This window comes from Cavia porcellus, unplaced genomic scaffold (assembly GCF_034190915.1).
Source record: "Cavia porcellus strain 051 isolate PalLab524CR breed Dunkin Hartley unplaced genomic scaffold, mCavPor4.1 scaffold_25, whole genome shotgun sequence".
Taxonomy (NCBI): Eukaryota; Metazoa; Chordata; class Mammalia; order Rodentia; family Caviidae; genus Cavia; species Cavia porcellus.
The window spans coordinates 33,974,264-34,000,743 of NW_026947508.1; the positions used below are offsets into that span (position 1 = coordinate 33,974,264).

The 26,480-nt window shown below is 48.2% G+C and overlaps 1 protein-coding gene across 4 annotated transcripts in view; it reads left to right on the forward strand.

The window, feature by feature from the left end:
* The window catches only part of Hivep3 (HIVEP zinc finger 3), a 433,036-nt gene that overhangs the window by 272,315 nt on the left and 134,241 nt on the right, over positions 1-26,480 (forward strand). For all 4 annotated transcript variants that reach the window (XM_063236192.1, XM_063236193.1, XM_013154430.3 and 1 more), the window contains one exon: positions 9,766-9,846. The gene's annotated coding sequence lies outside the window, so the exon portion shown is untranslated. The remainder of the gene's footprint in view (positions 1-9,765; positions 9,847-26,480) is intronic.

Below are 26,480 nucleotides of genomic sequence, written 5' to 3' on the forward strand. Positions count from 1 at the left end.
AGGCTGCAGATCGATAAATCCATCTCCCACTCTCCTCTCTTGGCCATCTGTTTTCCCTGGTGGTCCCTGGGGAGTCTGCCAGGCAGGCTGAAAGCTCCCAGGTCGGAGAGAAGAAGCTATTTGGGAGCCATCTGTTTGCGAGGTGCCTCCGGCTGAGGTTCCACAGCAGAAGGAAGCAGCCCAGGCGGTGAGGGGCTGCTGGGAGGGAGCAGCAATTAGGGAACTGTGAGCCACCTTTATCTCCAGGTTCAGGGCCAGGTGTGCCAGCTCCTCCCCCACTCTGCCAGATGGTAAGATGCCTGACATCTCGCCACTATTTGGACATGCCACAGGAGCAGATGATGCCAGAGGGAGCAGAGAAGATGGTCTGAACCTGGCCACCTCCCCCACCCAACTCCTTTGAACACAGATACACACACACACCCTTAAAATTGGGTTGCCAGTGACAACCTGGCAAATCATCTTTTTATATTATTCTTAGCCCCTTTGTTGCCATAGTAACCGAACAATGCTTTTTAAATATAGCAGTTAATTTTTTTTTCAGCTTCAGCAACAAAGTTCTGGTGCTGTCCAAAAGGCCAATGGCTGGTTTCTCGGGGCGGGGGGAGGCAAGGGGGTGCAAATCTCCATGTCAGACCCAGAATATGAGCTGGGTGTCTGGAGGCTGCCAAGGACATAGCCACCCTCTGGAGACAGAGTATAGTAGAAAGAACTGAGTACTAAGAGGCAGCAGTTCTGGGTTCAAATCCCCACCACCCGAAAGCTTCACTTTTCCTCTTCAAGCTGACTATGTTCATCTAGTCACTGGGGTGGGGGGGTGGGGGTAACGGGAAAACCTCACAGATTCCAGTGAGGCTCAATCAAGCGGAGGAAGGAGGTCTGGTACCCCTGGGAAACACTCAAAGAAAGCATCTTTGCCTCCTTCTTTTCTTCTTCCCCTCCCCCATGCCTCCTCTCCCTTCCCTCCTCACCTCCCGCTCTCTTTTGCCTTTTTCTTGTCCCATTCTCCCCACTGCCTTGAATTATTGATGTTAAATTCCCAGCCAGTAACATCAGAGGGTTAAAATCCATAAGCAGCTTCCCTCCTGTCTCCCTCAGATCGCCCCCACCCTAGTTGGTGAGCTCATCGGAGTCATAAATCATACATCCAGACTTGAGAACCCAGGGCCCTGTGGTCCAGCTTCTGAGCAGTCCAGGCAGGAGCCAGCCAGGCTAGGTGTCTTCTGGATGGGCCGTCTGACTCTGAAGCCATGACCAGGGTAGGCACCCTTAGTGCCAGCTTGTCTGGAAAGGGCTGCTGGCAGCCTGCGGCAAGCCCCACCAGGAAGTGCTCCCTGGCCTGGAGGGTGGAGGCATCATTTCTGGTGCTATCAGCTCCTTGGACCCCCCCCCTCACTCCTGCACATCTCCCAGCCCCTCTCCCAGGCTTACTCACCACTCCCTCTTTTCTGTGCATCCCAGAGCTCAGCAGAATTTCTAAGGCTCAGAAGCAGCCAAAACAGCATGGGCTACCCAGGAGGTCATGAGTTCCTTGTCACTGATGAGTTAACTTAAAGATGGAACATCCAGGGGACAGGAAGTTGTGAAATGGATCATAGTATTAGGTTACAAACTGAATAAAATCTTGTCTCAACCTATGAGTCTATAATGGAAACACTAATATTGAAATCACCATGTAATTTTGCAGAAGTTTGGGCACTGATTATTATCCTCATTTACAAAAAGGAAAAAAGTTAACTTGCCCAGGGTAGTTTCATTAATGAAAAAGCTGACTCTGGATCCAGGAATCTATATACCCTAGTCTTCAAGTTCAACTTCCCTGGAAGCTGCATGAAAGATTTATTGAGTAGTAACTGAATGGGCTTTCTACTGAGCCCCAGGCAGGTGGCCCTGAGGCCCGGGGAAGGCAGGCTACTATCTGAGCACTAACTGTCTTGTTCAGGGGCCAGTGGTGGACACAGAAAGAGAAAACATGCTCTTGAGGGTAGAAGTCATGAGGAAGGAAGGATGCTCTCTGACCTGCAGGCAAGTGGGGGCGGGAGGGGGGGGGGAACTGATGCAAGAGGGGCCCGATGCCTGATTCTGCCCAGCCCACAGCAGGCCACAGGCTCCCAGAGGCATTTTATACCTTCCTTTATCTAGTCCTCCCAGCAGCTCTTCAAGACAGCACAGCATCCAATTTTAACAGATGCTCTGCTGAACTGATTCGGGTCACACAGCTCCGCAGTGGAGAGACCTTGTGTATCTGACACCATGACTCCACGTGGGTAGAGGGACAAACCTGCCTGCAGCATCCGGAGGGTGAAGGGCCTGGTTGCCCTGTTTCCTGGGAAACCATCCAGCTAGGAAGCAATGGTGGGCAGGCCTGGTTCTGTCCCCCAACTCGGCAGAGCTCCCTGGTGCTCCTCTCCCTGGGATCTAGGGAGGGAGGGAGAGTGGCTGTCGGGGAAAGGGACACACACCTTGTAAGGATCAGCTCTGGCTGTGAAACCAGTGATGTGGGGCAGGCCCTGTCTCTGTTCCTGTTTCTCCGTGGCCCCTGAGGCAGGTCAGGTCAGCCAAGGACACAGGTTCTCCTTCACTCAGGAGGGCAGAGCATCTCACCCTGCCTGTCTCAGGTGTGCATCTGCCAGAGTAGCAGTGACCATGACCATCTGCCTGCAAACGCCAACCAGCCGCAGGCACTCACTGTCCCCTTTTCTGCTTTAGTTTTCTTTCCAGCAGTTCCACACTCTTGACACTCTGTGCCTCATCACTGACCTTTTACTGCCTTGCTGAGCTATGGGACTGCAAGCCCCAAGAGGGCAAGGCTTGGGCTCTTCCGGGCTGTGTCACTGACATCTGAGGGAATGGAGCACATAGTTACTGGGTAAATGATTATTTGATCAGGAGTAGGGGGATGCCTTCATCTTTCCAGGCCTTGTCTGTGCCTCCTCTTAACACCAGTCACTGGGTACCGTAATTGCGTGTGTAGACTCTGCCCCCATACTCTGGGATGTCCCTGTGGCACAGCACAGAGCTTGGCTTGCAGGAAGTGCTTGGTGAGTGTTTTTTTTTTTGAAACAAGCTTTTTGAAGCTCTTTCCTTGTGGTGCCTCCATTTCCCATCTGTGGTTCTCTAGAGGCTCAACACACCTTCCTTTGGTGACATTCTGGGATTCGCAGCTATGGGCTGGCATTTCCACACCTGCACTCGGTGTGTCTGTTCCACTGTCTCACCTGATGCTTGTACCAACTTTCAAGGTTGTCACTGCCCAGAACCTGCCTTCCCCTTGATGAGCAATTAAAGCCTCAGAATAGCCCATTGTTTAGAATCAGGTGCTTGGACCCCGTGTCCATGCCCAGTGTACATCATGGGCCCAGGTCCCTGCCAGACACGTAGTGGGCATCACTGGAGCTGCTCAGGTCACTGGACTCTGAGAGGCAGTGTCTTTGGCCTCAGGAGGAGTCAGCCCCAGTGCTACAGGGACTGATGAGGAACAGGTGCAAGAAGACCAGCCTTCGCCAAAAGCAAATGTGATTGCAAATGAATTTTCTAAGTCCCCACAAAGGCTCTTAAAGATAAATATCATTGGCCTCATTTTACAGCTGAGACTCAAAGAGGTCCACTGCCCCTGGAACCACCTCAGGTTTACAGAGGCTCTGAGGAACAGAGCAGGGATCTGAACACAGAACCGTCTGGTCCTAAAGCCCAAGGTTTCTATGATCCCATTCAGTGTCCCCCAGGCAGTGGGGATGGTCAGCCGTCATCAGCCCACAAAGCTATAGCCCTAAAAGTGCCACTGTGGAATGAGGGTGACCCTGCCCTGGATAGTGTCATGAAGTCTACATTTGTCCACCACTACCACCACCACCATGGGTGACTTCTGGCCGCTGGTAGGCCTCTCCTCACCCATGCCATCCTGCCAATCTTGTCACATCTCACATCCTTTTTGGAGGCCATGGAAACCTCTTTAGGATGGAAGCCTGGGGATCACAGAGTCGGAGAAACTTCAAACCAACTGTGCCTGTAGGCAGGGTGGCACTGAGAAGCCTGCTTGGGAGGGGGTAGCAGATCAGAATCCAGAGAAAAAGACTGAAGAGGCTGCCAATGGTTTGACTTTGGTTTCCTTATGAGTGAAATCGTAACAGAGACGGTACCTGATACAGCTTTCTTTGGGATTCACTGAAATGATTCCTGTCAGATTCTCAGTGGAGCTCCAGGTAGGAAGCAGGTCCTAGTAAGTTAATACCAGCTGTCAGCAGTTCCAGGGACTGGGGAGCCAGGCCTGGGGTTGGGATAGGGCTGTGGGCCAGCACTAGGGAATAGGCTGGATGCAGAGACTTTGAGTGGTTTCTTCTCTGCATCCAGGACTCTCCGGGAAAGCACTGCCCGAGTTGCACTTTTTCATTGCCATCGCGAAACCTTGTTCTTGCCCTCAGTCCTCACTTTCAGAGGACATGACTGCCAGGTATGCGCAGCCATGTTGTCCTGGCTCTCCAGGGCTCTTAGCTGGTGGAAGTCCAGGGACTCCGGAGCACCCTGGGAGCCGCAGAGGTCCTGCAAAACCTCTGCAAGGGGCAGCCTCTGGGTGAGCTACAGAGAATGACATAAAATGTGTCCCACTCAACTGCTACCAGAGCACCCCACCTTCCCTTGGCTTATATAATGGTCTCTATGGAAGGTGTTTTTTTTTTCCCCTTTGTTTCTTTGGGATTTCTTTGGCCGCAGGAGGGTTGTTTTTATGGTACTCAGAACCAAACCCAGGATCTTCACACTGAGATTCATCCCTAGCCTTTTAATTTTTTTTTTTTTTTTTTGAGACAAGGTCAAATAGCAAATATTTTAGGTCCTTTTATACCAACTACTCTGCTCTGCTGGTAAAGCACAAAACAGCCACAAATATTTTGTAAATGATGGGTGTGTCTGCATTCCAATTAAACTTTATTTATAAAAGCAAGCCATCCGTTGGATGTGGCCCACAGGCTGTCATTTGCCAACTCCTGACATAGATGTGTCCCCATTTTCGTTGCCGTTCTAGCCCTTTCCAATCTTAGTACTTAGAATTGCTTGTAGTGTTCAGTGTTTCATGACTATAAATAATGTTTCATGGAATTTGCTTTGCATTTTTCCTTTGACTGTATTCTGGGACAGTAAGTTTGGGGTAAGATGGATGTAGGCTTCCATCCAGGATGCAAGGGTATGAGCCTGAATAAGTTCCTCTTTAAATTGCCCATTTTGTTATCTATAGAAGCAATGAAATGATCAACTGCATAGGATTGACAGGAGGGTTCTGTGTGATCTCTTGTCCCAGAACCTTGCACAGTGCCTGACAGATGGAGGGAGTTAATATATCTGTTAGGTTACCTGGGATACTAGGGTCTTTGGAGTACTGGAAAATAGATAACATGTTTTAAGAAAGAGAGAATATGATACAGTGCCCACCATGTGGTAAACCCTAAAAAATAGTAGACGGATAAATTAATGAACAGGACTCTGAAGCCAAACAGACCGAGTTTTGTCATGTGCTACTTACGTGATCTTAGATAAGATCATAGATCTTTCTATGGTGCTCATGATTCAGCTACTGTATTAGTCATTTTCCCATCCATGGGACAAAATGCCTGACACTTTCAATTTTAAAAGAGAGGTTTATTTTGGCTCATAGTTTTCGCGAGTTCAGTCCATGGTTAATGGGGTCCAAGGCAGAATCTTCATGCTAGAAGAGTCTGGCAGAGGAAAATTGCTTACCTTGGTGAAGCCAGGAAGAAGCCAGAAAGAACAGCCAGAGACAAAAATACACACTTCCCAGTCACGCCCTCAGGAACTTACCTTTTCCAATCAGGCCCTGCCTGTGAACAGTGAGACTTGGGGGGCACTTTAGGTTTAAACCATAACAACTTCTTTCTCTGAAAAATGCATTAAATGAATAGAGACATCAATAGATGCTCAAAGATTTTAAAAAAATATAACATGGGTGTGATGAGGGCACGATGCTCCCCCTGAAGATTCATTGTGAGATTAGATGAGATGAGGGAGAAGCAGGACAGTCTGAGGGCTTTAGGGTCTTGGTGGGGTAAACTGGGCCCTGGGCCAATTTTGAAGCAACTGCATACCCCTGCTTGCACTGACCCTGGGGAGGAACTCTCCATGTGGATTCTCTCTCTGCTCAGGCAGCTGTGCCACCTCCATGGGGCCCAGTCTATTTTGGGACCAAATAAATAATTTGCCTTTTCATGTGGCCTTTTGGCTTTGAGAGTAGACCCTGGAGTTTCAGTAAGCCATGTCCCTGGTAGAAGGACCCAAGCCCCATAAGAAGCAACACTCAGACAGATGAGCTGACCATCAGATGAGCTCCATCTGGGTGAACTGCTGTTGACCGTATTAAATTCACTGTCACCGTCACCATGGATGGGGGCCAGGAACAGGAGACTTTACCCACTCTGTGCGACATTTTATCTACCCAGCTTCTTTGCAGGGTACATGTGAGCAACCCTATTTTGCAGATGAGGAAACTGAGGCTGTACACAACTAGTAAGTAGCAGGATGAGAAAGTGAGGGCTTGAATTGAAGTATCTGACTGTGGAGCCTACAGTCCTAACTGCTAGTCACATGACCTGCCAGGCCATGGATCTAGTTTCCTGGGGAGGTAGAAAGGGCCTTGAGGCCTGGAATGACTCTCACTTTCCACTGGAGTTAGGAACTTGGAGTTTCTTGGGGCCAGATGTCCAGCTACCCTTCTGCCTATTCATCAGTAGTTAAAGCCCAGGCGCTTACATCTTCTCAGAAAGTATTGCATCCTCTCAGCTATCTAACGTGTTTATCAGGGATCTTGCTTGTATTGGCTCTTGCGCTAGCTACCGGGAATTACCTAGCTAGATGCCATTCATGGAGAATTACAAGTAGAGCTAACCTCACTGTGTGTCAGTACTGTTCTAGGCATTGCTCATGGATTAGTTTAATTAACTCTCACAGCAACCCTTGTCTTCTCTTTATAGATGAAACAAATTAAGGTTCCGAGAGGTTCAGCAATTTTATCAAAGTTTCACAGCTAGTAAGTATCAGTGCCAGGATTTGAATTCCAGCATCTCGAGATCAGAGTTCATATGTTCAACTGCCCTTGCACTGTTTTGTCTCTCTAGTCCCTGCCTTGTAGACATTAAAGTCTTTCTTTTCTTCCCTTTTTCTTTTTTTTTATTAGTGCATATTTGTGATACAGAATAATGATGTTCATTGTGGGGGATTGGTACGAGCATACGACATATGTTGGCCATTTTTCAATTCCTTTACTCCTCTTCTTTTTTCACTCTCCCCCCTCAGCCCCTCTCCCAAGATGCTGTCTTTTAAAATAGGCAGATTAAAATAACACCAGTAGTATTTTTTTGTTTTTTGGTACCAGGTATTGAACTCACGACATCGTGCTTGCCAGGCAGGTGCTTACACCGCTGAGCTAAATCCCTGGCCCACCAATAGCTTTTTAAGTCCATTTCATTTTCTGAGAAGCAACTGAGCAGTGAGGATGTTTATAAAGTACTTGACATCACCCAGGCAGCAGGAAAGAATGAAGGTCATTGATGGGACCTTGGCCTGTGGTGTACCTGGGTGTCAAACCACTGTGTGCCCTCTGGCAAGACTTGTCACTGCTGAAGCTTGCACTTCTTTATTTACAAAATGGATCCTTAGCATCTGTTCCATCTACCTCTAGATATTTGTGTGGAAGCTAAATGAGATGGGCAGAAATAAGACTTCAAAGTGAAAAAAACAATCACTGAGCAGCAGCTTGCTATTGGACCAAAGTGAAAAATTTGGTATGGGACTTGCCTAGCAAACACAAGGTCCTGGGTTCTATTCCCAACACCAAAAGCAGGGAGAGAGAGAGAGAGAGAGAGAGAGAGAGAGAGAGAGAGAGAGAGAGAGAGAGAGAGGAGAAGAGAAGAGAGGAAGGAAGGAAGAAGGAAGGAAGAAAGAAAGAAGGGAACAGAAATGGGGAAAGGGAAAGGTGGAGAAGGAGGGAGGGAGGAAATTTGGTGTCAGTTCCATGAATGAACAAATGATTTTATCACACCTGCAATTTGACTCTGTGAATGGCAAATGGATCTCTTCAGGCAATCTGTTGGTGTTTTCAAGGTTCCAGTAAGACTTTGTATCTTTGCTTGTACCCCATGCCCAGTTCCCCTTTAGTTATCTGCATCTGATTTTGTGTGAACTTCCAAGACTGATTTAGCAATCATTTATTAATGTCTTTTGGAGACAGGCCTGCTACTCAGCTCTGTGGGAAGTCAGAGATAAATTTGGAATGGTTTCTGCCCTAAGGGGCTCAGGGGCTAGGAAAAGAAATGGTAATAATAATGGCATAAAAAATAATGACCACTAATTATTGAGCATTTATCATATGTCAGGTATTATGTTAAGATTTTTTATATGTTACTTCATTTCTGTGTATTACAAAAACTACTGTCCGTATTTTACATCAGGGAAGAGGATTCAGACAGGTTAAATAACTTCTCCCAAGTTTCCAGAACTCTGAAGCCATAGAGCTGGGCATAAACCCGAGAAAAGCAGTAGATACTCGTAGTTCCTTTGTAAGGCAGGAAAGTCCGTGTCCTCTCACGGAAGGGCAGGACAGGCATCTCTGGATTAGTAAGAAAGGAGAGTGGTGATGATGGCATTGTGTTTGGAAGAAGGCAATGGCACTGTTGAGGAGGATGGGAACCACGCTGTCCATTTTTTGAACTTCTGCCCTGTGCCAGGCCCTGAACTGGGTGTGTCCCATTTAATTCTCACAGCAACTTTTCAGTGTCAGGATTATCCTCTCCACTGTACCCCTGAGGTACTCAGACCTTCAGATAGGCAATGACCCATCCCAGGGCACACTCCCCTTTCTGCAGAGCCCCTGCCCTGCCCTCTCTGCACTGCAGTCCTCCAGACCAAGAACATCCTAGACATGCTCCGTACATATCTGTTGAATGAATATTAAATACATGGGTCCCCTGGGGCCTGAAACCTTAAGCCCAGGAGACAAAAATTATGTCTTGAATGAGTACATGTGTATCCATTATTTAAATCTACGTAGTGGTGCTGTGATCACTAAAATACAAGTTGATTGCAAAGCATTATGTTCCTTGTAGTTTTGTATAATTTATTTTCTCAGTGTAAAGACACTTGAAATGTGCAGTAACCATCAGGAGGAGTTTTGAGTAACATTTGCACACGGAGGGTTTGTGTGGTCCCAGTGCTGGCAGTGTCCCGCCCCACACTGCACCCTCCAAGTGCTTCGCCTGCTATCTGCAGAGCGATCCTGTGGAAGAGGGAAGCCAGCCTTCAGGCTAGGGTGGGAACCCAGGATCTTGGTCCTGGGGCTACCATGCCTTTCTTACTAGACAAGTCAGAGCTCTCAGTGACTTCTTCTCCATGACACCTGACACCAGCTTCCCAAACAGCTGTTGGACACATTTGTGAATGAATGAGAGATGGAAGAAAAGAGTGAATCACCCTCCTCAGTGCTCCAAGAACCCTGAGGGCCTTTTTCCTAGCAGTAGGGAGAGGGAGATTCTGAGGCCAAGCAGGCTGAGAGTGCCTGAGGTCTGCAGGGGTGGGCGACCGTGACTTCCACTCCGTGGGATGTGCCGAGGCTGTGGCTGCAAGTTGGGAGCCGCCTGGCCCCCACCCTACAGTCACCATGCTGGGAAAGGGGCTGTGCACTTCATATAGGGATGCATTTTTCAAACTCAGCTGCAAGCTGACAGATGGTGGTGGATAATATTCTCACTCTTCTCCCTCTCACAGGTCCCCCTCCAATGCAGTCCTTGGAGTGCTTAGGAATCTCTGCCACATCTCCCCCACCATGTTACAGCTGATGTCTGACAGGTAAGCTCTCCCCAGTCACCGACTCTGCAGGACTCTATGGACCATGCCTGTTGGCCAGGAAGTATGTGGGCCTGGCCTCAGCTTTGGCAGGAGAATGGAGCCTCATATGTCACTGAGGCTCCAGGAGGAAGCTACCTTGTGTCCAGTGTCCTGCAGCTGGTGTCCAGCATGTGCTGGTGAGAGAGCCCTGGAAAGAGGCGAGGGCCTTGACCCCAGGTCTCTGCCTCTGCCTTGCTGGAAAGTCTCAAGTGAACAGCTGTCCTTTTGGAGCTTTATTTCCTTGTCTGTAAAGGAGGCAGTGGGACTGCGCTAAGGTGAGCAGAGCAGCCCCTGCAGTGGGTGCAGCAGCGGTGAGGACGGCACTGCAGTCGCAGGCCCCTTTCCTACGATGCAGTCTCCTGTTCGGTCACTTCCATGGCCTCACACTGACAGACAGCACTGGCCCAGGGTTTCTGTGCTTGCACATGCATTTGTGGGTTGGAGGGAGAGACTTCTAGCACTCTCTGCTTGAAGCCAAACTCTGACATGCAGCCCTCCATAAGTGTCTATTCCAACAGAGCAGATGCATATGCAGACAACCACAGTACAACAAAACCTGCGAGGCAAGGAGGGGGTCCTTTCTGTTGGGGTTTGGTTGTGGGGTTGAACTGTATCAAGGTGTATGGGCAGCAGACCCACGCTGACGTGTCTGAGGCTGGTCTTTCGTGCTCAGGGCCCCACTGTGCATGGCTGCTCTGGCCACATGACCCTGGTGCTTATCTTTCCTTTTGCTGCTCCACCAGCTCTGCCATCCTTGGTCCCTGGAAAACAATGGGGCACTTTCTCCAGGACAGCAACCTTAAAGGGTTTGGTGCTGGTGTTACACCCCTCTTAATCTCTCCTCTCCTCCAACCTATAGCAAAGTGGCACCTGCCCCGTGGCAGTTTCTGTATGCTGAAATACTTTGCAGTGGTAGAGTTTTACAATTTCTCCTTGGGTAGGACTCAGAACACTGTCACATCATCACGCCATGGAGTATAGAAAGAATAGGCTCTGCAGCCAGCAAGAGTTGCCCTGAAGCCCTTCCTGCCCTTCCTGTCTTCCTGTAGGGAGCAAGGGACCTGTCAGCTTCAGGGTCTCATTGTTAAACACCTGCCTCCTTAGACAGTTCCAGAATCAAACACAAGATCATGTGCAAGGTTGTCCAGGGCTGGGGATCCTGCAGTCGGTGTTTAGATTCTATGTTCCTCTGCCGATTCCTGTGCTGCTGTGCAGCAGGTGACTGGAAAGACCTGTGAGGGTTCGGGTTGAAAAGGTGGCATGTGTGGTTACCACATGTGTGTTAACAGGAAGTAAAGCCAGTGACCTTGACTTTGCTTGGAAAAGCTCATTCAGCTGGAACTCCATTCCAGGCACTGGGGAACTCTGGGGGCCAAACCCACGTAAGCACAGGAGCAGAGACAGCATGAGAAGAAGCAGGCAAGGCACTCAGAGAGCCACTCCGCAGTGGCTGTGACCAGGAGGACCTTACCGAGGCCCAGGGATGAAGGGTCCCTGAGGCTGGCAGGGCTGCAGGAAGGGATAGAGGAAGGTCAGTCAGGAGGCTCTCTGGCTGTCTGGTCTATGGCTGAGGACACAGGCCAGCTCACACTGCAGGAGCATAGAGATGGCATTTGTGCTGAGGGCTGGGGAGAAAGGAAGGACTAAGGGGGCCCCCAGTACCTGTACTGCATGGCCACTGATGCTCTGAGAGGTGCTTGAAGGACTATGGGACTGCAGAGAAGGCAGCATCCAGTGGGTGATGGCACTGGATGGAGGGAATCTGGGCCGGATGGTCATATAAAGATAATCATGGCTGATGATCATTGTGTTTTTATGGCATGCCAGGTACTTCTGTAAGAGCTTCATAGGGATTTACAATCTGTCTGCACAGCTGTAATAAGCCAGGTGCTAAGATCACACTTTTTCACTGCTGAGAACCGATGCACAGAGAGGCTGTGTGACTGACCCAGTACACATAGCTAAGGAGTGGCCTAACCAGGCAGTGGCCCCAGAGTTCCTGCTCCAATGACTCGGAGCCTCTGCACTATAGGTACCTGCAGGATTGGAGCTATGTCTACCTTGCTTTAGCAGTAGGAGAAACTCAGTAAAATTGACTTCACTAATGAGAATGCACAAATGCATGATAAATTGAGCCCTGAAGAGTTGGTGGGGCAGAAAATGGGGGTGGGGACAGGATTTTCAGGGAGAGACAGCAGCTGGAAAAAAAGGCTCAGGTCAGTGTCCCTGGAGCTGCTGTGATGTTAGGCTACCAGGTCTGGGGTGCTGGTGAGCTGAGGAGGCCATGTGACGGAGGTTTATGTGGTAGCCCCTCCCTCCAGAAGACTGGCACCTTCTGGCCTTTGCCAGCCAGCCTGTCCATCTCAGGAAAGGGAGTAGGCCTCGCCCTTTGTGCTCCTACATCCTAACTTATATCACCTGTTCGCTCAAAGGCCTCCATGGCCAGATCTAGCCTCAGGACCATAAGCCCCAGGTGAGAAAAATGTGGCCCAAGTGGCTCTAGGAAAGCCATCTAAAACTCGCAGTGGGAAGGAGTTACTGTCTGAATGCTCCAGGCTCTAGGAGCAGGGCGTAGATTCGGCTTGGTTTTGCTTTGCTTTTTCAAAGGTCCTTTCTTCTTCAAAAGGAGCAGGCTGCAGATGGGAAATGGGCTAGGATGTAGCTCTGTGGCTTCCCAGCCAGGCATCAGTAGGTAAATCAGTTTATATCTCTACTTCAATTTCCATTTCCATGAAATGGGTATAAAACACCTGCAAGAATAACTGAGCAATGCTGGGGAAACTCCAGTTCAACACCAGGCTCGTTGGAAAGAAATCTCTGAGCTGATTTGCTTGTGGGCCTGTTTTCTCCATAAAATAAGGGATTGGAGGAGTTGCTCTTTAACACCAGCCAGCCATGTAAGTGTGTTTGCACACACACATATATCACATGCCAAAAAGCAGACACAGATTAGTCGTTTTTGTATGTTTAATGTAAATATGCACTTTATGTCCTCTTTTATTATGGGTTTTTTTGTATTGTTTTGTTTTTTGGTCTTTTTCATTTTTGGTCTCACTATGCAGTTCAGACAGGCCTTGAACTAACTTTGTATCCCAGGCGGGCCTCCAACTAGCAGCAATTCTCCTGCCTCAGCCTCCCAAGTGCCGGGATTACAGGCATGTGTCCCCACGCCTGGCTACTGTGTTCTTTTCTGATTACAAAAATAATGCATATTTATAGAGGAAATTTTGGAAAGTACAGGAAAAGGAAAAAAAATCCACCATTGTTTCACATCCATGGCTAAGCTATTTAGTGGATCTTCACTCATCCTTTTTCTGTGTGTATACGTATGCACATTTGAATAGATAAATAGATATTTCTCATTTAACAACCTAGCTGTTTAACAACTGTTCAGACTTACACCCTGCAGCTTAGACTTACCACCCACCTTTATTTTTTTGCACAGTCTTGTACATCTTGTTTATAGAGCCTCAATGTCCTTTTTTGTACAGTGCACCTTATTGATACAGTACTATGATTTTTGCTGATGGTACTGTATAGTACTGTCACCTTATTTTCTGAAATGCAGCATGTAAGAATTTATGCAAATAAAAGCAAAATCATTGAGTTGGAGTTTCCTCTGACCATGTCTTTGTTCTGAACATTATAATATATAATTTCTTATTTAGCAAACAATTCAATTAATGACTTAGTCACGGGACCTCAGTTCTTAAATGAATCTATATATATATATTACAGTCTGGATTCTATTTTTTAATCTAACCTGGGCAGAGATATCTGTCCCTGTGTCCAAGAGGGACCCAGGATGCCAAATGCTAAGCTCCCCCGCTCCTGCCTGGGCAGCTGCCTAGAGGCATCTGACCTTTGGATGTTCTGTGTCTCTGGCGGGTGCACATTTGACACTAATTTTAGCTCAGCCTCTCAGTCTCCGTGGAGTTGGGGCCCGCACATAATGGACGCCTTATGTAGACAGCTGCCAATAGTGCAGGAAGAAGCGTCCCACCTTAGAATGTTCCTCGTTGCCCGCCAGTGCTCCACTCTTAGAGAACAAGCCAGCTCCCTGTTCCTCCTCCCACTGGAAAGGGGCCCTTGTTGATGTTCATGGTCCAGCAGGCTGTACCCGGGGCAGGTGGCCCACCCAACACACACACGGGGGATGGCGTCTCTGGACAGCACTGTGTTTTTACAGGATGGCTTTGGTTTGAGCTGGAACAGCTGAGAGAGACTCCCTGAGGACTCACCAGGGGTGTGGATGTCTGGAAGATCCTGGGGTATGTGCCCTGAGCCCGCTGGAGCCTCCCCTTAATGTTTCACACTTGTTGGCGATATACAAAGGGACAATGTCATCTGACATACCACTTAAGGCTATGGAAGCCCTGGGTGTTTGGTGACAGCATTTCCATTTTACAAGGGAGGAGACTGAGGCTGAGATGGCATGTAATTTGCTGTCGTTCACAGTATAAGTCAGTGGCAGGGACTTAAACATGAACCAGGGTCTCTCTCGCTTTAGGTCTCTCCGCACCTGTAACCTACAGATGAGCAGCTCAACCAGGTTCATGTCCATTGGCTCCTTATGTTTGGTATTGTTCATCCAAAATGGGGATACTTTCATTTGTACCTTATTGAAAATATATATACCCAGTGATCTGTTTCAAAAGCACAAATCTAATCATGGCAGATTCTTGCTTCTTCCTTTTCCCACAAGATGAAGCCCAGGCCTTAGCCTGACATCCAACTGCTACCATTGCTGCAGATGCCCCAAACCTGGGCTCCCCCAGAATTTAGCTTCTCCATCAGGACACATGGGTATGACTGTGAATTTTCCTTGTGATCCACCTTTAGAGCTCCACGAGGCAAGAAACCAGTGGCCTTTTCACCTTTATGTTCCTGGGGCCTGTATTGGGAGCTAGGCACAGTCAAACCCCATAAATATATTGGTTTCCAACTCATGGTCCCTCCTGAGTCACCAGAGCTTTAATCCAGGCTTAGAAATAAGTGGGGACTTGCCTGACAGCTGTCAGCTCAGTAAGGAAGTGACTGCTTGGCCACACTCCCAGGACAGGGCTGTAGGGCCAAGTCAGAAAGCCCCCACCTTGGAGCCTGGACAGGCTGGGAGACAGGATACACAGAAGCTTCCCAGATGTGTGCCAAGCACCAATCTATATCCCCATGGCAAATCATCCACCTCCCCCACCCCTTGCCTCCCCAACCCCATGGTGACAATGCAGCCTGTGTGATGTGTCCACTGCAGTGACAGAGGCTCTTTGACCTGAGTCTGATACTCTTCAGGAAAATTCATAGCAGCAGCAGCACAGATGCTCTGGAGGAAAAGGAGTTTTCTGGACAATCTTGACTTACTTTGAGTGCGACCTTTGCTCCATATGGGACTCCTCTGGGCACCAGCCTGCAGCATCCAGGACTTGGTGCTCTGGGTGTTATCATGGAAAATGTAAGAACTTAGGCTCTGTGGTTCTCTCCAGTCTGAGCACTTACTATCTATTACTATCTAGGTCTCTCTCTCTGAGCTTCAGTTTCTTCATCTGCAAATACAGCTAATAATTCCAGTTTTCAAGGTTATTGTATCTCACAGAAAAATACTCTTCAAATGTAGGCTTACAGAGAATGCTGTCTGTCCTCTTTCTTCTGAGGCCTCTCAAGACCACCATGAGACTCCCCCACCCTCAAAAATGCCTTGAATGCTTGACAAGGATGGCAGTCTTTAGGAAGCAGTACTGCGGTACCTTGTACACAGTACGCTGGTCTAGCCATAAAGCACTTCTCTGATTCTGGTTTGTTCTTAGGGGTTAGCCAAGGACAAGCTATTGTTTTCCAATGCAAGCCCATGGAAAAGAGGACTTTTGTGTTCAGTTCATTTCCCTGCACAATCTCCTTTCCTGGAGGATTTTCATTCATTTGCTCATTCATTTATTTATCCTACCAATAACTCCAGAGGCCAGACCACCTGCCAGGTATGGTAGGAGATGTACAAACATGCAAGCTATGCAGGAACCCCTTATCAAGGAGCTCACCCTTCAAGTCATAATTGTAATACAGGGTGAATAAACTGGAAATAACATGGGAAAGGCAGAGTAATGGGGGAGGGAATGATCATTGCCTGCAAGGAAAATTCCCATGAAGAAGGTGGTACCCAGTACTCCAGGTCAAAAGTGTAGAAGAGAAATCTCAGTCCCCAAAGATACAAAAACCGGAAATAGCCAATAATACAAAGAGGTGTTGAGGCCTATAAATCTAAGGTCTATAGATGGAATCTTAATCAAAATTCCAACAGATTTTTTTATAATGTGGCAAAAAAAACTTATCTGAAAAAATGAACATGTTGAACATCCTAAAAAATCACTATTGATAAAGGAATAGCCGTGTGGTCCAGTGGACTGGAACAGGGGGCCTGGAAGTAGAGACCCACGTGCATGAGAGTTCAGTATGGTAAAGAATGGCACTGGACATTAGCAAGGCAGATGATTTCTTCTATGTTGTGAAGACAACCAGCAAGTTTTTAGTAGGGAAGGAATAAAACTGCCTTTATACCTTAGTCCTCACAACAAAATAAATTCCAAGATGACAAAAAATCAAAAATCTATAAAGTACTAAAACAAACCAAAAAAGCTGAGAGAATATTTGTGTCCTATTAGGATGGCGAGTGCCTCCTTGAATATAAAACCAAATCTAGAAACTGTGAAAGAAAATAATTACAAGCCACAATAATCAAGGTTAAAAGAAGACAGCCAAGTATTTCAGCACGTGTATGAAGGCTAAAGGGTTAATAGCACGCATTCAAAGAACCTTTATAGATAGAGACAAATTGCCAGGAGGGAGGCATACAGAGAATGTGAACGAGCAATTCACAAAAGAGGACACACCTAGGATAGGACGCGTGCAAGAAGATGAGTCACCAGCAGCTGAAGGACACACACTAAGAATCAAGGCCTGGGGTCTAGGTCAAAGAATAAGGGTACTTAGCGATCAGAAATGGGATACAGCAACACTCAAGCGCTATTAGTGGGTTGTAAATTAAGACACATTTTCCGGAGGGGACATGTAACGATATCCATCAGTGCCTGCACGTGTGCCAGTCCTGAACTCAGTCATTCATTCTGCACAGGTATCCCAGAGAAACAGCCCAACGGTGCCCAGGATTGTATATGTAAGAAGTCAGCAAAGTGCACTGGTCCAAATATGGAATTTGAGGTCAGAAAGATTTGATTTACAGGCTGTGTGACTTGGAAAAATTACTGGACATCTCTGAATGCCTGAGTCCTCATTTGTAAAATGGGCATAGTTAGTATACTTTCCTCTTAAGAAGCTTGTTGTGAGGCTTCAATGAAATAATTGAATACTTGCCAAATATTTGCCAAATCCTTAGCAGTGGGTTGGGCCCATAATAATGCCAAATTGCCACTCTTTTATTGCCAGTGATGCTATTCATCATGAGATGTTTATAACAGTAAGTAAAGAGAAATAGCAACACTGTTCACAAGAGGAGGACTGCACGTTAATTATTGAAAAAATGTGCGTAATTTGTCTTTATGGTCATGGACTGATGCTGCACCAGTCAGCTTTCTGGTGGCTGAGACACAGTACATGACACAGCTGGAAGGAGGAGAGTTTAACTGGGCTACAGTTTTGAAGAATTCGGATTTTGTCCCACTCCTGGAAGGAGGGAGCTCCCCTTGTGCACCCTGACTTCAGTGCTGCTTAACATATCTTTAAACAAAAGCAGATAAAATAAGGTTGTATACTGACTGAGTGGCCAAAGTTTGGCTCACAGTCTTGAGGAATTCAGGTTTAGCCCCAAGCAACAGAAATTTATTTCTCACAGGTCTTGGGTTCGAAGTCTGAGGCAAGGCAGATTTAGTGTCTGACAAGGTCTTACCTTCGGACTCACAGACTGCAAGGGGAGTGTTCTCTCTTGGCCTTCATAAGGAGACTAATCTTGTTCATGGGGGCCCTGGCTCCAGGAGCAACTCACCTCAAAAAAGTCCCACTTCTGAAAACTGTCAGTTTGAGTGTTAAGATGTCACCATAAGAATTTTGGAAAGCCATGAAGACGCAGCCCAAGGCTGGTGGTCGTGTTCAGGGTAGTTACCTGAGAGCTAGGACTTAAGGTGACTTTTTAATATTGATACATAGAACACTCGAACACTGTATAGTGGACTTATGTGATATAATCAGCCAAAGTAACAAAGCTATCTTTATTTGGAAAATAAAGTTTATCACAGAGGATACCCCGTTCTCAAGATAATAATCAAAACAGAATAATAAAATATAAACATTTTTATATGTTGCTTATTACTATGTGCCACACAGATTTCTAAGCCTTATGGGTGTGCATTTGTGTGTGTGTGTGTGTGTGTGTGTGTGTGTGTGTGTGTAAATGTTTCACTCTGTTGCCCAGGCTGACCTTGAACTCCTGGGCTTGTCATGCTTCTGTCTCAGTCTCGTGAGTAACTAGAACAACACATGCTAGGCCACTGCACTCAGTTCTCCTTACATATCTTAGCATATGTACTTCTCACCAGAAAGCTTCACGAGGTAGGTTCTACTGTTATCGGCATTGTTCGGGTCGTCTTTTGCCTCTGGGACGGAATCACTTAAAAGAGGTAGCAATCGATAATCACTTAAAAGAGGAAAGATTTACCTTGGCCCATAGTTTCTCAAGCTGCAGTCCATGGTCATTTGGCCCCATATTTCTGGGCCTGTGGTGAGGCAAGGCATCGTGGCAGAGGAAACTGCTCACCTGTGCACCCCATGCAGCCAGGAAGGAGACAGAAAGAGGAAGAGGGAAAGGCAGAGGCAGGCGAGGGCGGGGGGAGGGAGAGAGGGAGCGGCAGAGACAGAGACGTAGAATATACCCTTCCAGACCAGGCTCCCAGCGAGCTACTTCTTCCAAGTAGTTCCCACTACTTGACTTTTCTGCTCCCTCCCAATAGTCTGTTCATTTACGTACCCATCAGTGGATTAATCCATTGGCAATACCTGTGCCCTCAGGAGCCGGTCACTTACCAAAGACCTCTGATTGCTGCAGCACTGAGGGCCAAGGCTTCCATTCCACACATGAGCTTTGAAAAGGACACTTTAGATCCAAACCAAACGTTCATTATCTGAGTGAGAAGGCAGAGGTGAGGAGAAATCATGCACTTTTCCAATACTAAAGCCAGTAGGAGACAAAGCCTAGATCTGAGCCCAGGCTGCCCAGCTCCAGAATTCAGGCTTTTGACCAGCACCCTCTGAGTCTGCTCAGTGCCCACCCTGGCACTGGGCTCTGGAGATGCCCAGAGGGCCTGACAGCCCTGCCCCTGGCACTCCCTGTTTGGAGTGAGGGCAGCCCAGGTCCACCAGACCCTTCAGGTCTGTGGAAGGGGATTCTTTCCCAGCCCCCCGAGGATGCTGTCTCTGGCTGGCTCCCTCTCCTTTCTGACCTCCTGACAGTACACCCTGCCTCAGCCACTACTGCACACAGCACCCTCACTCCGTTTTGGAATTTTATGACCATTGTCTCATGCCTCATTTGTTTCCTGCCCTCGTGAACTTGTGTCAAAAATCTGTGTAACTCCGCTATCCAACACATTCCTCGCACATATCACCTATCAGCAAGAGTGTGCTGAATGAATAAATGACCAGACAAATGGAAACACCTAAGATTCTGAGATCCCCAAAGTCCTAGGAAAACTGGATCATATTGAAGTAGTTGGTGAACCTCCAAGGCTCCGAGGGAACCTGGAGGGCTGAGCTGTCTGGCTAGGAGCCCCTGTGACCACAGGATCAGGAGGCAGAGCTGTCAGGGCTGCAAGGCCAACATTAGCCAGAGTGTTATTCCTGTGGCTTCTAAAATCCCCCACCCAATGGGAAAAACTAAGAAAGGCCCTGTTCAGCTTCTCTCAGCGCTTCCAGGGGAAAGGATGGGGCTAAGATTGGCCAGGCCAGGGATATCTTTTCTAAAATAGCTTCATACATATTCAGCTGCTGCCTGAAATAGTTGGGTGGCTATTTTAAGCAGCTTTTGTGGAGATGCCCACACATAATGGCATCCACCTTGAACATGTAAACCAGCAAGAAGCAAAGAAGAGGGTACAGGAGGACAACGTTGGGAGCTTTTGGTGGCTTCCCACCTTTCCTCCCCCACCCCTTGGCCGTGTTTCCTCTCAAGGACTCTTGTATATGAAATTGAAAGTTGTGGTTACTATGACAACCTGCTGGAAGAGGTTTCCCATCGAGTGGCCTTACCCACCCAGTCCCAGAAAGCACAGATGCACCAGGGCAAGGCTTGATTCACAACCTCCATCCCTGGCCTGTGTTAGTTTGCTCCTGTGTCCCTCAGTGCCCATTTCCTTCTGGTAGCACACAGGCCTAACAGGTCCCAGCACAGCGAAGGCCACGGGCCAGGAGGACAGGGAAAGGTGCAGCAGAATGGCAGGGGGCTCTGGTGGGAGGCTGCATGGACTGCCCACCCACCAGAGCAGGAAAAGACGCTCCAAGGCAGACGTTAACTCTGCTGTCCTGAAACCGCAGTGTGTGCCCTGTGCTGTCCGCCAGGAAACAAAGGTGAGTAAGACTCCATTCATGAAAGGAGCAGGTACACAAATACTTGTAAATGTGTTTACTTAACCTCTAACTTTGCCCCCTGCCCCCTGCCAAAAAAAGAAGCTGGAAATGTACATGCAGGGGTTAAGATGAGAACACAGGATTCCCAGAAGAAGGAAACAGCATCTAGGGAGCTAGGAGGTGAGACTCAAGCTGAGACAGATGCGCTTTCTTGTGAGACCACGCATGTGGTAGCCTCAGCACATGCAGAGGGACAGAGCGGCTGAGGGTGGCAGGACCAAGGAGGAGACAGAAGGACCAGAGGGGAGGTGAGCCATCCCCAGAGCCGCATCTCTAAGCCTTTGTTGCCCCATCTAGTCAGAAGAGCTCTCTAGGGACGTGGCATGTGGGGACAGACTGCCACTGACCCCAGGCTGCCTGTGAGGTGAGCCGCAGCAGTGATGAGAAGGATGGGCTGCGAGGGAGAGCTTGGTGGGGTGAGCAGTGACTCGGGAGGTGTATAAAGAAGTTGAGTGACTAGAGAAGCCAGAAACCAGGGCCCCAATGGAAGGACAGGGAAGGACAGCTATCCAGACCCTGGGCCTCAGCAGGCTCATCCATGAGACCGAAAAAACAACTCCTTGCTTCTCTAAGAATTTCGATTCCTATTTTTTTGATCCACAGTCACTTAGAAGAGGAGCACTCAGGACACCCTGGAAAAGTCAGCAAAGTGTGCTTAGATACCTTGGAGAGAGACGGTTACTGTGACAGTTGAGAGGAGGGGATGATGCATCAGGGAGAGATGCTTTGGCCATCTGCCCAGCAAGGCCTGGCCATGCCCAACTTCCCCAGTGGCTTCTTTGAAACTTCAGGATCCCCAGGAAGAATCCCGGCATCCAGAGGCAGCTGAGTTTTTCTGCTCTCGTTCTCAGTGCATACAAACTTCTTATTTGATGTTTGTTAATTTATTCATTCATGTATTCATTCACCTATCCATCCAGTGAGAGACACTGCTGTGGTATTGTTGGCACACATAATGGTTTATTTCCTGACTTTTCAGGAGTCCATGCAACCCCTGAAATTCTGAGAAAATCAGTGCATTTCCCTTGCTCATTTTCTGGAGAAATAGCTCAAAGCTCTCAGCAGATTCTCAAAAGGACAGGTGACCCAAAAAAGGTTAAAAACCACTGAGAGAGGAGTGCTTTTATTTTAAAACAAATGACTTCACCTCCGTACAGAAGCAGGGAACGCCAGGAGAAAGTCCCAGTTCTGTGCCAAACTGTATCAGTTGATGACATAGCACTGGGGTCTCTGCTGAGCCCTGGCAGCCCTGCACACGTCATGTGTACAGATGCTGTCCTGAGCCAGCCTGGAGGCCCTCTGAGCCTGGAGGGAGAAGGGAATCTGCCCTGTTCCTCTCTTCTCAGCCACACGTGTCTGTGAGGCCGCTACCTAGCCAGCACCTGGTGGAAAATGGAGCAGCCTTCCTGGTTTGATAGATTTTGCAAGAAACCTGAGAAAGGAGACAGCATACAGGCTGAAACTGCAGAGGATTGTGTATTTGAGGGAGGCTTTGAAGAAAAGGGGAAGCTAAAGTTTATTGATCAAAAAAGTCAGGGTTTTAACTCATGGCTGGAAAGCCTCCATCAGGTCTGTAAGTAAAATTCATAAGCCTTACAAATGCTTCCATTTGTAAGCATTTACAAGTGATACAGTGACACAGCCACAAATGATGTCATACACCCTATGTGCTCTGGCCTTTGTAATGTTTCTCAGACTGTGATCTCAGGGCCTTTGCACCTCATGTTTTCTATGCTGGGAAACACGCGTCTAATTCAATCTCTCACTTCCTTCATGTCTTTGCTTAAGTGTTCTCTTCTCAATGAAGCCTATTTGCTGATCCTTATTTAACATCTCCTCCTACCACCCCTTCTGCCTTGCTTTTCTGGAGAATTCTGACTATGGTCCTTAGACTGCCCAGTACCCAGACAGTGGCCAGTTCAAAGTAGATGCCAACCAAATATCTGTGGAATGAGTGAGCTGGTTCTTACCCTGCTTTCATACACCATAATCTCAAGTTGATCCTCTAAAAACTTCAAGGTGAGTTTATTCTTCCTTTCCATTGCTGAGGAGCAGAGACTCTTAGCAGCTGGAACCATATCTGGGGCCCTGGGAGCTCAGAAACACTGTTCCTTCTTTGGCCTTGACCCCCACCCCTGGAAGGCTTTGAGACTTTTCGTGGGGCTCCTTGGCCTGAACAAGAGGCCAGATTCACGTCCACCTGGTAAAGTACACAGCAGACTCTGGCAACCCTGTTATGTCCAGATTGGATGTGTCTGGGAAGTGGTCAGGCACATAAATTCACCTGAAGCCAGTACAGCAAAAAGAAGACAGTTGTAGGAGGCTTTTCACTTCTCCCTTCTGCTGCATGATATAGCTTGCTCACTTTTTGTGTGAATTTGTTTCTCTTTTGGTGGTGGGAATGGAGCGTAGGGCCTCACACAAATGTTCTACCAGTGAGCTATTGCAGTTCCTGCTCAGTTTCCTGGAAGAGGTTACTTATACGTTGTCTTTAGACTTTGAAAATATAATTCACAACACAGGAGTGAACCCAGAATCCCTCAGAATAGCTGTGATGTCACACGGTGAAGCGTCAGGAGGCCCTGTGTGACTAGAGTGTGGACAGACGTCCATCAAACTGTGTGTCAGGAACTGGACCTTCCTCCAAGGAATTTAAGGTCCATTAGGGCAAATAGGTGAGCAAGCGAGCAAGCAAAGACTTGTCGTGTCTGCCACCCTCCCTCCCGCCTCACTCTCAGAGACCTGCTCTCAGCACATGGGAAGTCCCAGATGAAAGGGACCCACAGCATTTCCTGTGGCAGCAGAGACAGATGTTCCTGCAGACCTTGGGGTTCCTTCATCTCTGACTTCAGGCTACCCGTATAATGGTCCCTGCAGTCTTGTGCTCACAGGAGGGACAGCTTGCATGCAAGCAGTGAGGTATAGTTGCAGAGCACTGTCATAAATGTGTCCTCTCCTTTGTGTCTTCATGAGGAGGCCTGTGAGAGGGCTACCTGATTGGGACTGAGACTCCAAGTCCCATCCTGAGAAGTGACAGAGCCAGGTGGAATCCAAGGAGAGGATAACCCTGCACCTTGCACAAACATGTGATTGGTGTGACAGATATGAAGACATGGTCACAGAATACCAGAAGATTCTATGACTGATGGGAGAACATGTGGGCCTTGCAATCAGGTTTAAATCCTGAATCCTGCCTCCCCCAGCCAGGAGTTGTGTGTGTGTGTGTGTGTGTGTGTGTGTGTGTGTGTGCGCATACTTCCCTCCTTGAGCTCTGAGTTTATCTCTAGTGACATGAGAATGATGATACCAGCTTTGCAGGGTTTTAAGAATTAAATGACATGATGTAAGTACATCCAACACAGTGACCAAGGACAGGAGCCAACTGGTATCGAGTGCTAATTTGAAACAAGCTGTTACCGGATTAATTCTCCAAACAACCTGCAATATAGATACTTTTATCTTATCATGCAGGTGGAAGGGACTGAGTCCAGAGAGACAATCAGAGGACCTGTGGCCAGAAAATGATGAACACTGGCTCAGGAGCCCCTGTTATTAAACATCTCAGTTTATTTTATCTATGACCTTATGGTCTGCTATAGGATCGGTCACTCTCCAAGTCCATACACGTGACCCCTGGCCACTGCAGGCAGGAAATGCTGTATGGCAGGGAGCCCTTAGAGAGGCCAAGAGAGCCTGACCCTGGAGGAAATGATCAGCAGCTGCAGCCTTGGGAAGGAATGGCCAGAAGGTCACAGACACCGGGCTGAGCTGCATGGCCAAGGTAGTTGGTGGTTTTGGACTCACAGAGCAGTGACCTGGAATCCGGCAAGCTGGGCTTCCCTTTCCCACTTCCTTCCTGTGCCGACCATCTTGCTGAGTCACCTGCAGGAAGTCAGGGTGGTGAGGCAGAGTGGGGAGACCGGAGTACTCAGTCCCACCTCATCTTGTAACCATAGGACAACCACTTCCCCTTGCCAGCCTTCAGTTCCCACATCTGTCAGGCAGACAGCATGCTGGCATCTCCAGGAGGTCAGCAGAGGGTCAGTCCCTTCTAGAAGACACTGTAGTACAGAGGACCACTTGAGTGGTCACCAAGTAAGGACATAATAGTCATCATAGGCCCCATGTAAACATTCCTAGGCCCTCTGTCAGTTGCCGAGGTCTTCCATGATTCTGAATCGTCACCTGCAGTGATGGGACTGGGAAAGCACAGGAGGGCAGTTTCTCCACGTGCTGGCATGGTGACAACCATGAGGGGTGGCTGCCAAATAAGTCCCACCTGCAGGTTCTAAGCTTTTTCTAGTAAGCCTCTTCCCTTTCCACCTTCTTTAATTGTGCTCACAAATGTTTGCTAAGTCCTGGACCTGACTAGCTGAGTTCCAAACCGATTTAGAGGACCACTCTCTGAGGGACTCCAAGTCTGAAGTCAACACAAACTCATCTCTGTAGATTTTTTTACATTTTTCAGCCCACACAGGAGGATCTCTGTAAGATCCTTCACACTGAGGAGAGATTGGCCCAGGGCCTGGAGTTGACTGGTGGATGCTAGAGCCAGACTAGGGTACCCATTTGTGCCTCCTACTACTCAGGGTGGTGTTACTGAGCAGGCAGCATGCCAAAGAACACATGGACTCCAAATTTAAGGCTCTTACTACAAGCTGGGGTACTGTTGGCTTCATGTGGCTTTCAAGACCTTCCTGACAGCTCTGCACCACTTCCACCACAGAGCATGGTCTTTTTTTGCCCCACAGACTGCAACCTCCCTACTTGGCTTAGGAAGTTCTTCGTATTGTTGTGTCCATGTCATGGGTCTGTATCTTTGCACATTTCTCTTTCACTAAATTGCACCAGCCCCCACCACACCATCTCTAACTCAATCCTCCTGGTAAATCTTCACTCAAGGCCCAGTTTGTACATCACTTGTTCTAAGATGGTGCCCCTTACGCTCTTCCTTCTTTTTCAGTGTACACATTCCTCTGTACACATTCCTTTTATTTCATTTTCATCCTGCTTGGTCACAATTTGGGTGCATGTGTGTATGGCTCTGCTCCTAGAGCAATAGGTCTACATCCTAGGCTGAGCCCAGGGTAGAAGGTGGTAGCTGCTCCATGGGTATCCCTGGAAGGGAAGAAATGAACTCCTGGGAGCAACCTGCACGAGCTTCCTTGGTTGGCTGCTGGGGCTCTGGGCAGCCTCCCAGGCTGTTCTTCCCGGGAGGCTCTACCACTAAGAGATCGTGCATCTGTGGACACCACCTGTCCCACGCTGGCTATGAGTTTCCTCTCGGCAAATAGGTTTATCAAGTCTTTGTAAAGCTGATAGTTTATGATGTTTCTGGAAAGTCTGTAAGCTGCTTCTGTAGAGCCTGGAGCTGCAAGGCACAGGGCATTCAATGGATCTTGCCTTGCTGGACTCCCTGCATCATCACATTGGCCCTCCCAGTGCCCACTCAGGACTGGGCCTATTTAGGTGCTGGGGCCACAGAGAGGAATCACACTTTGTGTCCAGCCTTGAAGAATGTCATTTTAGTGCAGGACAGGCATATCTATGGTGGCGTGATGACCTCAGAGTACCATGGGAACCTGGTGGTGGCCAGCCCTGGGCCAACCAATGGCAGAAATCAGGACAGAGTTCCTTGGGGTGTGGGCCCAAGAGAGTTTACAATGAGCATAAAGCCTGAGAGCACTGGATGTGCCTACTGGCATAGACAGCTGCTCCAGGGTACTAGGATATGTCAGTGCAGGTATCCAACTGTGTATATGAGAAAGGAGAGGGGGGTGGGGAGAGACATCACATGGGTGAGAGGCAAGAGGGCTTCATGGGCCCTAGATATATCTCCAGAACCCTGGGGGAGTTTTCTGATTAAAAGATTGGTAGTGGAGGCCATGTACTCTGAATTATGTAATAGTTAGAGAATTGTCACCTTGGAGAGCATCAGAAGAAGGAGGGGCAGTGTCTGAGCAGGGCTACACCAA